This window comes from Ranitomeya variabilis, chromosome 4, assembly GCF_051348905.1.
Source record: "Ranitomeya variabilis isolate aRanVar5 chromosome 4, aRanVar5.hap1, whole genome shotgun sequence".
NCBI lineage: Eukaryota > Metazoa > Chordata > Amphibia > Anura > Dendrobatidae > Ranitomeya > Ranitomeya variabilis.
Window position 1 is genome coordinate 288,884,625 of NC_135235.1, and position 12,150 is coordinate 288,896,774.

A 12,150-nucleotide genomic window follows, 5' to 3' on the forward strand; every position below is an offset into this window, starting at 1 on the left:
TAAACCACTGATTGGGCGCACGGCAGGGCTCGGAAGGGAAGGAGCGCCATTTGACTTTTTGAATGAAAAATTGGCTCCAAACTTTAGTGGACACCATGTCACGTTTGGAGAGCCCCCGTGTGCCTAAACATTGGAGCTCCCCCACAAGTGACCCCATTTTAGAAACTAGACGCCCCAAGGAACTTATCTAGATGCATTGTGAGCACTTTAAACCCCCAGGTGCTTCACAAATTGATCCGTAAAAATGAAAAAGTACTTTTTTTCACAAAAAAATTCTTTTAGCCTCAATTTTTTGATTTTCACATGGGCAACAGGATAAAATGGATCCTAAAATTTGTTGGGCAATTTCTCCTGAGTACACCGATACCTCACATGTGGGGGTAAACCACTGTTTGGGCACATGGTAAGGCTCGGAAGGGAAGGAGCGCCATTTGACTTTTTGAATGAAAAATTATCTCCATCGTTAGCGGACACCATGTCGCGTTTGGAGAGCCCCTGTGTGCCTAAACATTGGAGCTCCCCCACAAGTGACCCCATTTTGGAAACTAGACCCCCCAAGGAACTCATCTAGATGCATAGTGAGCACTTTAAACCCTCAGGTGCTTCACAAATTGATCCGTAAAAATGAAAAAGTCCTTTTTTTTCACAAAAAAATTCTTTTAGCCTCAATTTTTTCATTTTCACATAGGCAACAGGATAAAATGGATCCTAAAATTTGTTGGGCAATTTCTCCTGAGTACGCCGATACCTCATATGTGGGGGTAAACCACTGTTTGGGCGCACGGCAAGGCTCAGAAGGGAAGGCGCGCCATTTGACTTTTTGAATGGAAAATTAGCTCCAATCGTTAGCGGACACCATGTCGCGTTTGGAGAGCCCCTGTGTGCCTAAACATTGGAGCTCCCCCACAAGGAACCCCATTTTGGAAATTAGACCCCCCAAGGAACTTATCTAGATTCATAGTGAGCACTTTAAACCCCCAGGTACTTCACAGAAGTTTATAATGCAGAGCCGTGAAAATAAAAAATAATTCTTCTTCCTCAAAAATGATTTTTTAGCCCGGAATTTTTTATTTTCCCAAGGGTAAGAGGAGAAATTGGACCCCAAATGTTGTTTTCCAGTTTGTCCTGAGTACGATGATACCCCATATGTGGGGGTAAACTACTGTTTGGGCGCACGGCAGGGCTCGGAAGGGAAGGCACGCCATTTGGCTTTTTGAATGGAAAATTAGCTCCAATCATTAGCGGACACCATGTCGCGTTTGGAGAGCCCCTATGTGCCTAAACATTGGAGCTCCCCCACAAATGACCCCATTTTGGAAACTAGACCTCCCAAGGAACTAATCTAGATGTGTGTTGAGCTTTTTGAACCCCCAAGTGCTTCACAGAAGTTTATAACGCAGAGCCAAGAAAATAAAAAATAATTTTTCTTTTCTCAAAAATGATTTTTTAGCCCGCAATTTTTTATTTTCCCAAGGGTAACAGGAGAAATTTGACCCCAAACGTTGTTGTCCAGTTTCTTCTGAGTACGCTGATATCCCATATGTGGGGGTAAACCACTGTTTGGGCACACGTCGGGGTTCGGAAGGGAAGTAGTGACGTTTTGAAATGCAGACTTTGATGGAATGCTCTGCGGGCGTCACGTTGCGTTTGCAGAGCCCCTGATGTGCCTAAACAGTAGAAACCCCCCACAAATGACCCCATTTTGGAAACTAGACCCCCGAAGGAACTTATCTAGATGTGTGGTGATCACTTTGAACCCCCAAGTGCTTTACAGAAGTTTATAACACAGAGCCATGAAAATAATAAATACGTTTTCTTTCCTCAAAAATAATTTTTTAGCCCAGAATTTTTTATTTTCCCAAGAGTTACAGGAGAAATTGGACCCCAAACCCACTGTTTGGGCACACGTCCGGGCTCGGAAGGGAGAGAGCACCATTTGACTTTTTCAACGCAAGATTGGCTGGAATCAATGGTGGCGCCATGTTGCGGTTGGAGACCCCCTCATGTGCCTAAACAGTGGAAACCCCTCAATTCTAACTCAAACACTAACCCCAACACACCCCTAACCCTAATCCCAACCCTAACCACAACCCTAACCCCAACACACCCCTAACCCTAGTCTTAACCCTAATTCCAACCCTAACCCTAAGGCTATGTGCCCACGTTGCGGATTTGTGTGCGGACTTGTCGGGACCGTTTTTGAAAAATCTGCAGGTAAAACGCACTGCGCTTTACCTACAGATTTACCGCGGATTTCCAGTGTTTTTTGTGTGGATTTCACCTGCGGATTCCTATTATGGAGCAGGTGTAAAACGCTGCGGAATCCGCACAAAGAATTGACATGCTGCGGAAAATACAACGCAGCGTTTCCACGCTGTATTTTCCACACCATGGGCACAGCGGATTTGCTTTTCAATAGGTTTACGTGGTATTGTAAACGTGATGGAAAACTGCTACGAATCCGCAGCCAAATCCGCACCGTGTGCATATAGCCTAATTCTAACCCTAACTCTAACCCTAACTCTAACCCTAGCCCTAAGTGCAACCCTAGCCCTAAGTGCAACCCTAAGTGCAACCCTAAGTGCAACCCTAGCCATAAGTGAAACCCTAGCCCTAAGTGCAACCCTAACCCTAAGTGCAACCCTAAGTGCAACCCTAACCCTAAGTGCAACCCTAAGTGCAACCCTATCCCTAAGTGCAACCCTATCCCTAAGTGCAACCCTATCAAGTGCAACCCTAACCCTAAAGGTACCTTCACACTAAATGACTTTGCAACGATAACGATAGCGATCCGTGACGTTGCAGTGTCCTGGATAGCGATATCATTGTGTTTGACACGCAGCAGCGATCTGGATCCCGCTGTGATATCGTTGGTCGTTGCTGAAAGTCCAGAACTTTATTTGGTCGTCAGATCGGCGTGTATCGTCGTGTTTGACAGCAAAAGCAACGATGCCAGCAAAGTTTTACAATGGTAACCAGGGTAAATATCGGGTTACTAAGCGCAGGGCCGCACTTAGTAACCCGATATTTACCCTGGTTACCATTGTAAAAGTAAAAAAACCCCACTACATACTCACCCTCTGATGTCTGTCACGTCCCCCGGCGTCCGCGCTGCTGCTCAGAGCTTCCTGTACTGAATGTGTCAGTGCCGGCCGTAAAGCAAAGCACAGCGGTGACGTTACTGCTGTGCTTTAGGGCCGGCGCTTACACAGTGCAGGGAAGCTGAAGGCAGGGGACGCGACAGACACGGCAATGTAAGTATGTAGTGTTTGGGTTTTTTTACATTTACACTGGTAACCAGGGTAAACATCGGGTTACTAAGCGCGGCCCTGCGCTTAGTAACCCGATGTTTACCCTGGTTACCCGGGGACTTCAGCATCGTTGGTCGCTGGAGAGCTGTCTGTGTGACAGCTCACCAGCGACCAAACAGCGACGCTGCAGCGATCGGCATCGTTGTCGATATCGCTGCAGCGTCGCTTAATGTGACGGTACCTTTAGTGCAACCCTAACCCTACCCCTAACCCTACCCCTAACCCTACCCCTAACCCTAATGGAAAAACAAAAATAAATATATTTTCTGTACTTTATTATTGTCCCTACCTATGGGGGTGATAAAGGGGGGGTTTATTTACTATTTTTTTTATTTTGATCGCTGTGATAGAACTTATCACAGCGATCAAAATGTACAGGGAACGAATCTGCCGGCGGCGCCCATGCGAGAAGACCGAGGACACCGGGAGGGACACCGGGACTAGGTAAGTATGGGGGGGTGCGATCGGACAGCGGGGGAGGCGGAGGGGAGGACGGGGGAGGGTCGGAGGGGAGAGGAAGGCGCTTAGGACAGGACGGAGGGGTAGGGAACACTGACGGCGGCTGCAGATCGCCGCTGTCAGTCGGTGGGGGGGCCAGATCGGGGTCTCCAGCCATGGCCGATGCTATTGCAGCATCGGCCATGGCTGGATTGTAATATTTCACCAATTTTCATAGGTGAAATATTACAGATTGCTCTGATTGGCTGTTTCACTTTCAACAGCCAATCAGAGCGATCGTAGCCACGGGGGGGCGAAGCCACCCCCCCTGGGCTGTAGCACCACTCTCCCTGTCCCTGCATGTCGGGTGAAATTGGCGTTAACCCTTTCACCCGGCCTGCAGGGACGCGATCCGACCATGACGCATATGCTGCGTCACAGGTCGGATTGGCACTGGTTTTCATGACGCATACGCTGCGTCAAAGGTCGGGAAGGGGTTAAACATAGCTCTAAGGATTAAGAAAGTTCCAGAAACCCTGTCTGCAGTCTCTCTACAGGTTTGTGTACTGTAGACGCCCCCTGCAGAGGGAAACAAAGACAAGCATACCCCCACCAGATACAGGGCAAGGAATGCTAATGTAAGCCTGATTACAGTATGGTCCATGTGTACAGGCTGGGGTGACACTCTGTTACACAAGAGTCACCTCTGCTTCTGAGGATAAATTTATCTGAGTCACCAGCCTCAGGAATCGCATGTTAACAGCAGCTCAGATTAAGGTACCTTCACATTAAGCGACGCTGCAGCGATAGCGACAACGATGCCGATCGCTGCAGCGTCGCTGTTTGATCGCTGGAGAGCTGTCACACAGACAGCTCTCCAGCGACTAACGATGCCGAGGTCCCTGGGTAACCAGGGTAAACATCGGGTTACTAAGCGCAGGGCCGCGCTTAGTAACCCGATGTTTACCCTGGTTACCAGCGTAATATGTAAAAAAAAAAAAACAGCACATACTTACATTCGCGTCCCCCGGCGTCCGCTTCCGGCACTGACTGAGCGCCGGCCCTAACAGCAGAGCGGTGACGTCACCGCTGTGCTGTACTTTCACTTTCACTTTACGGCGCTCAGTCAGTGTGGGAAGCGGACGCCGGGGGACGCGAAGGTGAGTATGTACTGTTTGTTTTTTTTACATTTTACACTGGTAACCAGGGTAAACATCGGGTTACTAAGTGCGGCCCTGCGCTTAGTAACCCGATGTTTACCCTGGTTACCAGTGTAAATCATCGCTGGTATCGTTGCTTTTGGTGTCAAACACGACGATAAACGCCGGTCTGACGACCAAATAAAGTTCTGAACTTTGTTCAACGACCAGCGATATCACAGCAGGATCCTGATCGCTGCTGTGTGTCAAACTAAACGATATCGCTAGCCAGGACGCTGCAACGTCACGGATCGCTAGCGATATCGTTTAGTGTGAAGGTACCTTTAGAGACCAGGTCAATGCCACACAGAGTTCTAGCAGCAGACACATCTCTACAACAACTGTTAAGAGGAGACTTTGTGCAGCAGGCCTTCATGGTAAAATAGCTGCTAGGAAACCACTGCTAAGGACAGGCAACAAGCAGAAGAGACTTGTTTGGGCTAAAGAACACAAGGAATGGACATTAGACCAGTGGAAATCTGTGCTTTGGTCTAATGAGTACAAATTTGAGATCTTTGGTTCCAACCACCGTGTCTTTGTGCGATGCAGAAAAGGTGAACGGATGTACTCTACATGCCTGGTTCCCACCGAGAAGAATGGAGGAGGAGGTGTGATGGTGTGGGGGTGTTTTGCTGGTGACACTGTACCTGGTAGCCACATTAGGGCATCTCTCGTATACCAGGTCCTACACTTTCCTTTCCTCGCTGAGAATAAACGTCTTCATCTGAATGGGTACCTGTGAAACCTTTTCTTAGACTAAATTTCTCTCTCTCTGTGGAGGGGTAATGGGCATGCTGCAATTTGGATGTGACAGTCAGTTTTTTGAAATTTGTATTCACAAACCTTCTGACCGAGCACTCCACCTCTTAGCCACAGGTGTTTTAGTCTAAGAAGAGGTTTCACAGGTACCCATTCAGATTAAGACGTTTATTCTCGAGGAAAGGAAAGTGTAGGACCTGGTATACGAGAGATGCCCTAATGTGGCTACCAGGTACACATAAATTGGCCAATTTATGCACTAAACGCTCTCATTTTTTCAAATTTCTAGTGCAGTAATGCAGTTCAACTTTCATGTTTGCATGTTTTAGTGCCGCAGTGTGCTGCCTTATTTATTTGACTGTGTACGAGTTGGTGACTCTAGGTTCAGCACCTGTTCACACTTGATCTATGTTTGGATGTGACGGTCAGTTTTTTAAATTTTTATTCAAAATTGAAGGCATACTGAACCAGCATGGCTACCACAGCATCTTGCAGCGGCATGCTATTCCATACGGTTTGCGTTTAGTTGGACCATCATTTATTTTTCAACAGGACGATGACCCCAAACGCTCCTCCAGGCTGTGTAAGGACTATTTGACCAAGAAGGAGAGTGATAGGGTGCTACGCCAGATGACCAGGCCTCCACAGTCACCAGACCTGAACCCAATAGAGATGGTTTGGGGTGAGCTGGACCGCAGAGTGAAGGCAAAAGGGCCAACAAGTGCTAAGCATCTCTGGGAACTCCTTCAAGATTGTTGGAAGATCATTCCAGGTGACTACCTCTTGAAGCTCATCAAGAGAATGCCAAGAGTGTGCAAAGCAGTCAACAAAGCAAAAGGTGGCTACTTTGAAGAACCTAGAATATATGACATAATTTCAGTTGTTTCACACTTTTTTGTTAAGTATATAATTCCACATGTGTTAATTCATAGTTTTGATGCCTTCAGTGTGAATGTACAATTTTCATAGTCATGAAAATACAGAAAAATCTTTAAATGAGAAGGTGTGTCCAAAATTTTGGTCTGTACTGTACATGTTCACATACAAAACGTATTCAGACTTGTAAATTTAAACTTGAGACCAAACCCCCCTAAATAATTTCTGATCCCCAAAGCCAAACTGCAACATATATCTAATGCTGTTTGCTCCAGAGCTCTCTTCACTTTCGGCTCTGTACAAGCATCAAGATGTTCTGAGCGACACACAGAACTTAATGCGATGGTGGCAGAACGAGAAAACAATATGGACATGTGAACTTAACCCGATGGCCACCCTTATCTATATATATAATTGTCTAAGGGGTACTTCCGTCTGTCTGTCCCGGATATTCATTGGTCAAGGCCTCTGTCTGTCATGGAATCCAAGTCGCTGATTGGTCTCGGCAGCTGCCTGTCATGGCTGCCGCGACCAATCAGCGACGGCCACAGTCCGATTAGTCCCTCCCCTACTCCCCAGCAATCACTGCCCGGCGCCCGCTCCATAATCCCCTTCCCCTCCAGTCACCGCTCACACAGGGTTAATGGCAGCGGTAACGGGCCGCGGTGTAACGCACTCCATTACCGCTGCTATTAACCCTGTGTGTCCCCAACTATTTACTATTGACACTGCCTATGCAGAATCAATAGTAAAAATATGTCATGTTAAAAATAATGAAAAAAAAAAACCTGCTATACTCACCATCCGCCGCCTTTCGCGCTCCTAGCGTCGCTACGGTGACCGCTCCATGCAAGCGGCAGCTTCCGGTCCCAGGATGGTATGCCAGAAGGACCTTCCATGACGTCACGGTCATGTGACCGCGACGTCATCACACCCTGGGACCGGAAGCTGACGCCTGCACCGCGCACAGGGCCAGGACTTCAACGGGCCTACGGAGGGTGAGTATATGTTTATTTTTTATTTTAACTCTGTATACTAATTGGCTCTGTGCTGTATACTCCGTCGCTGTGCAATATACTATGTGACTGGGCAATATACTACGAGGCTGGGCAATATACTACGTGACTGGGCAATATACTACGTAGCTGGGCAATATACTACGTGGCTGTGCAATATACTATGTGGGCTGCGCAATATACTACGTGGCTGGGCAATATACTTTGTGGCTGGGCAATATACTACGTGGCTGGGCAATATACTACGTGGGCTGTGCAATATACTACGTGGACATGCATATTCTAGAATACCCGATGCGTTAGAATCGGGCCACCATCTAGTAGTGGTAATAAACACAGTGATGTGATAGTACAAGGATAAAAAACAGTGATGTCACTGTACAGGGATAATTAATGCAGTGATGTCACAGTACAGGGATAATACACACAGTGATGTCACAGTACAGGGATAATACACACAGGGATGTCACAGTACAGGGATAATACACACAGTGATGTCACAGTACAGGGATAATACACACAGTGATGTCACAGTACAGGGATAATACACACAGTGATGTCACAGTACAGGGATAATACACACAGTGACGTCACAGTACAGGGATAATACACACAGGGATGTCACAGTACAGGGATAATACACGCAGTGACGTCACAGTACAGGGATAATACACACAGTGACGTCACAGTACAGGGATAATACACACAGTGATGTCACAGTACAGGGATAATACACACAGCGATGTCACAGTACAGGGATAATACACACAGCGATGTCACAGTACAGGAATAATACACACAGCGATGTCACAGTACAGGGATAATAAATCCAGTGATGTCACAGTACAGGGATAATACACACAGTGACGTCACAGTACAGGGATAATACACACAGTGATGTCACAGTACAGGGATAATACACAGTGATGTCACAGTACAGGGATAATACACACAGTGACGTCACAGTACAGGGATAATACACACAGTGATGTCACAGTACAGGGATAATACACACAGCGATGTCACAGTACAGGGATAATAAATCCAGTGATGTCACAGTACAGGGATAATACACACAGTGATGTCACAGTACAGGGATAATACACACAGTGATGTCACAGTACAGGGATAATACACACAGTGATGTCACAGTACAGGGATAATACACACAGTGATGTCACAGTACAGGGATAATACACACAGCGATGTCACAGTACAGGGATAATAAATCCAGTGATGTCACAGTACAGGGATAATACACACAGTGATGTCACAGTACAGGGATAATACACAGTGATGTCACAGTGCAGGGATAATACACACAGTGACGTCACAGTACAGGGATAATACACACAGTGATGTCACAGTACAGGGATAATACACACAGCGATGTCACAGTACAGGGATAATAAATCCAGTGATGTCACAGTACAGGGATAATACACACAGTGATGTCACAGTACAGGGATAATACACACAGTGATGTCACAGTACAGGGATAATACACACAGTGATGTCACAGTACAGGGATAATACACACAGTGATGATTTGTTTTTTTAAATTAACCATGTAATAAAAATAGAAAAGCCATTTGTTATGAGGCATGCTCCACCAGCACATTGTGGGTGAATGTTGTAGCTGATCCCTAATGGTCTATCAGTATTTTAGTGAAATCACATGGAATTCTGTCCCTGTCAGGCTGTTCCGAGGACTCGGACATGACAGTGTGAACGGGATTCTGATGTTCTGTAAACCTTAATTATATTTTGGTGCAGCGTTCTCACAGGAAATGGCCCCAGACTACAGACAAATCCCAGCGCCCTGCTCCCTATCATCACTGAATCACCCGTTACTACATTACCACCAGATTATACTAAATGTTCCTTGTACCTGATTGTAGGACAGCTGGAGAACACCAATATGACCTCCATTATAGTATTCACAGAGGATATCACTCAGCTTTCTAGTCCTAAAGCATAATTCCAACTCATCCACCATTATGGGCATTCCCGGACTGACCCCCATGTCTGCTGTCACGGGAATTGTTATAATAGCTGGGTCTCTTCCACCATGGAAATCGTCTATCTAATCATGTCTTTCCCTCTCAGATAAGAGTCTGGCAGCCCCTTATTCCCCCTTTAAACTGTAAGTCCATCGCCAATGAAATGGGACCTGTCGGCTGATTCATGCTGCCCGAACCATGAATAGCATGAATCAGACACTGCGACATTTCCGAAGAAAACCTTCTTTGAAAAGCCATCTGGGGACCATATATCTTGGAAGACTAGTCCGGCGGCTTCTCCCTGCTCTACATGACTGACCAGTCTCTTCGCACATATGTGTATTTGGAAAGAACTCTCAGTCAAAGGGATCTGAGCAAGGAAAAGTCGTTGGATACCGGCCTTAGACTAGTCATCCACATAGTCCTGGCCCGCTTTCCAAAGTAGGTTTTCTCTGAAATACCACAGGATTTCAGAATAGAACACACATGGCGGCAATAACTCTGCCGCTGTCTGCTTTGTGTTTAATCAGTCTGTCTTGCAATGTTCCCATATGAAGCACAGACCATATAGATGTGGGGTCCTCAGCTCGGGACCACTGACTATTAGTCAAAATAGAGTCATAACACATCGACACTCTAGCTCTGGCAAACCCACCCCTTCCATGGTCACCCATTCACATCAATGGTTTTCATGCAATACTACATTTCCCGAGCAGTGACTGGAGTCAGACGGAACTTTTCCTGAAGGATGCCTGCTGAAAGCTTCTGAAGCCAGATCCATGGCGATCACATTGTTCTAATCAACATAAAACTTAGCACTCAACTTGGGATGATGGAACAGAAGAATTTATTTTGCAGTATACTCAAAACGTTTCGGTTCAACATGAACCTTCTTCAGTTACGTATACGGAATTCATGTGATGCATGAGCCCGGAAGTCAGCGGGCCAAAATAAATCTATGAAGGGGGGAAACACAGCCGTGGTATGCGGAGAGAGGTACTTTAGGAGAATGTGGTGTAGGCATGCATACCGCCAGACGCGGAGTCCACCGCTGGTCTCTTTCGATCACATTGTCCTAGCTTCAGAATAAAAAACGTGACTGTATGTCACGTGTATGGCAACTCCTCTGGGCACTGGAATGACTACTAATACTGATGGCTACTAAAGTTGGTGCAAATCCATTCGTAAGACCCAATCCATCAGACACATCAGTGATCCGTGGTTGCTGGCCAGGAGCCCAGAGAACTGACTCTTATCTGGCGGTATCCCCATATGCTCTTTTGACTTTCCAGCCTGGCACAACATCACATATACAGTATACCAACGATGGTGCCACAACGAAGACCAACTAATCAGAAGAAGAGCCGAAGATGCCATCAGCCTTGGAGATAAGTGGGTAAAAATCCATGCGGCCTGTGGTCCAGAGATGGGCAGGAGACAGGACACACTTCTTCATTAGGACAAGCCACAATGAAGTATGGCAGATGCCATCAGGTAAGAGAAAGTCCTCAGGGCTCCCATCCATCAGTCACAGATTACTGACATGGCCGATGTACCAGGTCCAGCAGACAGATATGCACCAACTCTAATGGAGACACAACATTTGGTATTTGGAGGGGTTGCCTATTTTATGTAACTCCGATAAAGGGATTGTCTAGAGAATAACATTTTTTTCTTTAAATGACAGCTTAAAAAGTGATACATGCCTTCCTTCTTGTGTCTCAAGCAGACCCTGTTGTGATGATCCCACGGCCCCTGCTGGTATCTACATCCTGATCCCATCTTGATACACAAAAAATACCTGCTCCGCCAATCAGTGTACGCTGTAACGACCCGCTATCGGCAGTGACTGATGGGCAGTGATTGGTGGAGCTGGCTTTTCGGGGGCACAATGGATGCAAGAATGTACAGTCTTTTAGGAGGATTAGGGCATGTGAGGAGGAGAGGGGTACATGACACGGAGTCAGATGATGGGGAGGGGATAGCATAGGTAAGGGTGTTCAAGTATTGATGATTATTGGGGGCCGGGTCATTAGTTATAATGTTTGAGTCAACAGACGTCAAATAGCCATGATATTGCTACCCTCTATGGACAGAAGTATGGCGGGCTCCATTGGGGCTTCTGATACCATATGTCCATCCAACTGGCAAACACAGACAGAAGAGGGCCCCTGTGCAAGTACAATATATGGGCCCTTGGGAGTCCAATACTTTATCATAAAGCACAATTCCAGCTGTTGGGGAAATGGGCCCATTTACCTTTTATACCCCCGTGTGACTGTACAGGTTGTACCAATGATATGTCCGCCTCTGCCGCCTCCACATTGCACCTATAGGAGCTTTTTCGACCTGTCATTCTACAGCCATAGACATCAATTTGGAGTTAGCTCCATCTTTGCAGGTGTTGTGGGAAGACTTTCTATAAGATTTTGGAGGTGACTGTTTATCCGGAGGAGCACTTATGAGGTCAGACATTGATGTTGGGGGGAGGCCGGGCTCACAATCTCCATTATAGGTGTTGGATGGGGTTGGGGTCCGTGCTCTGGTT

General features: G+C 46.6%; 1 protein-coding gene across 4 annotated transcripts in view; it reads right to left on the minus strand.

Annotated features, from left to right (window-relative positions):
- The window catches only part of DVL1 (dishevelled segment polarity protein 1), a 186,186-nt gene that overhangs the window by 170,642 nt on the left and 3,394 nt on the right, over nt 1-12,150 (minus strand). The window lies entirely within an intron of this gene.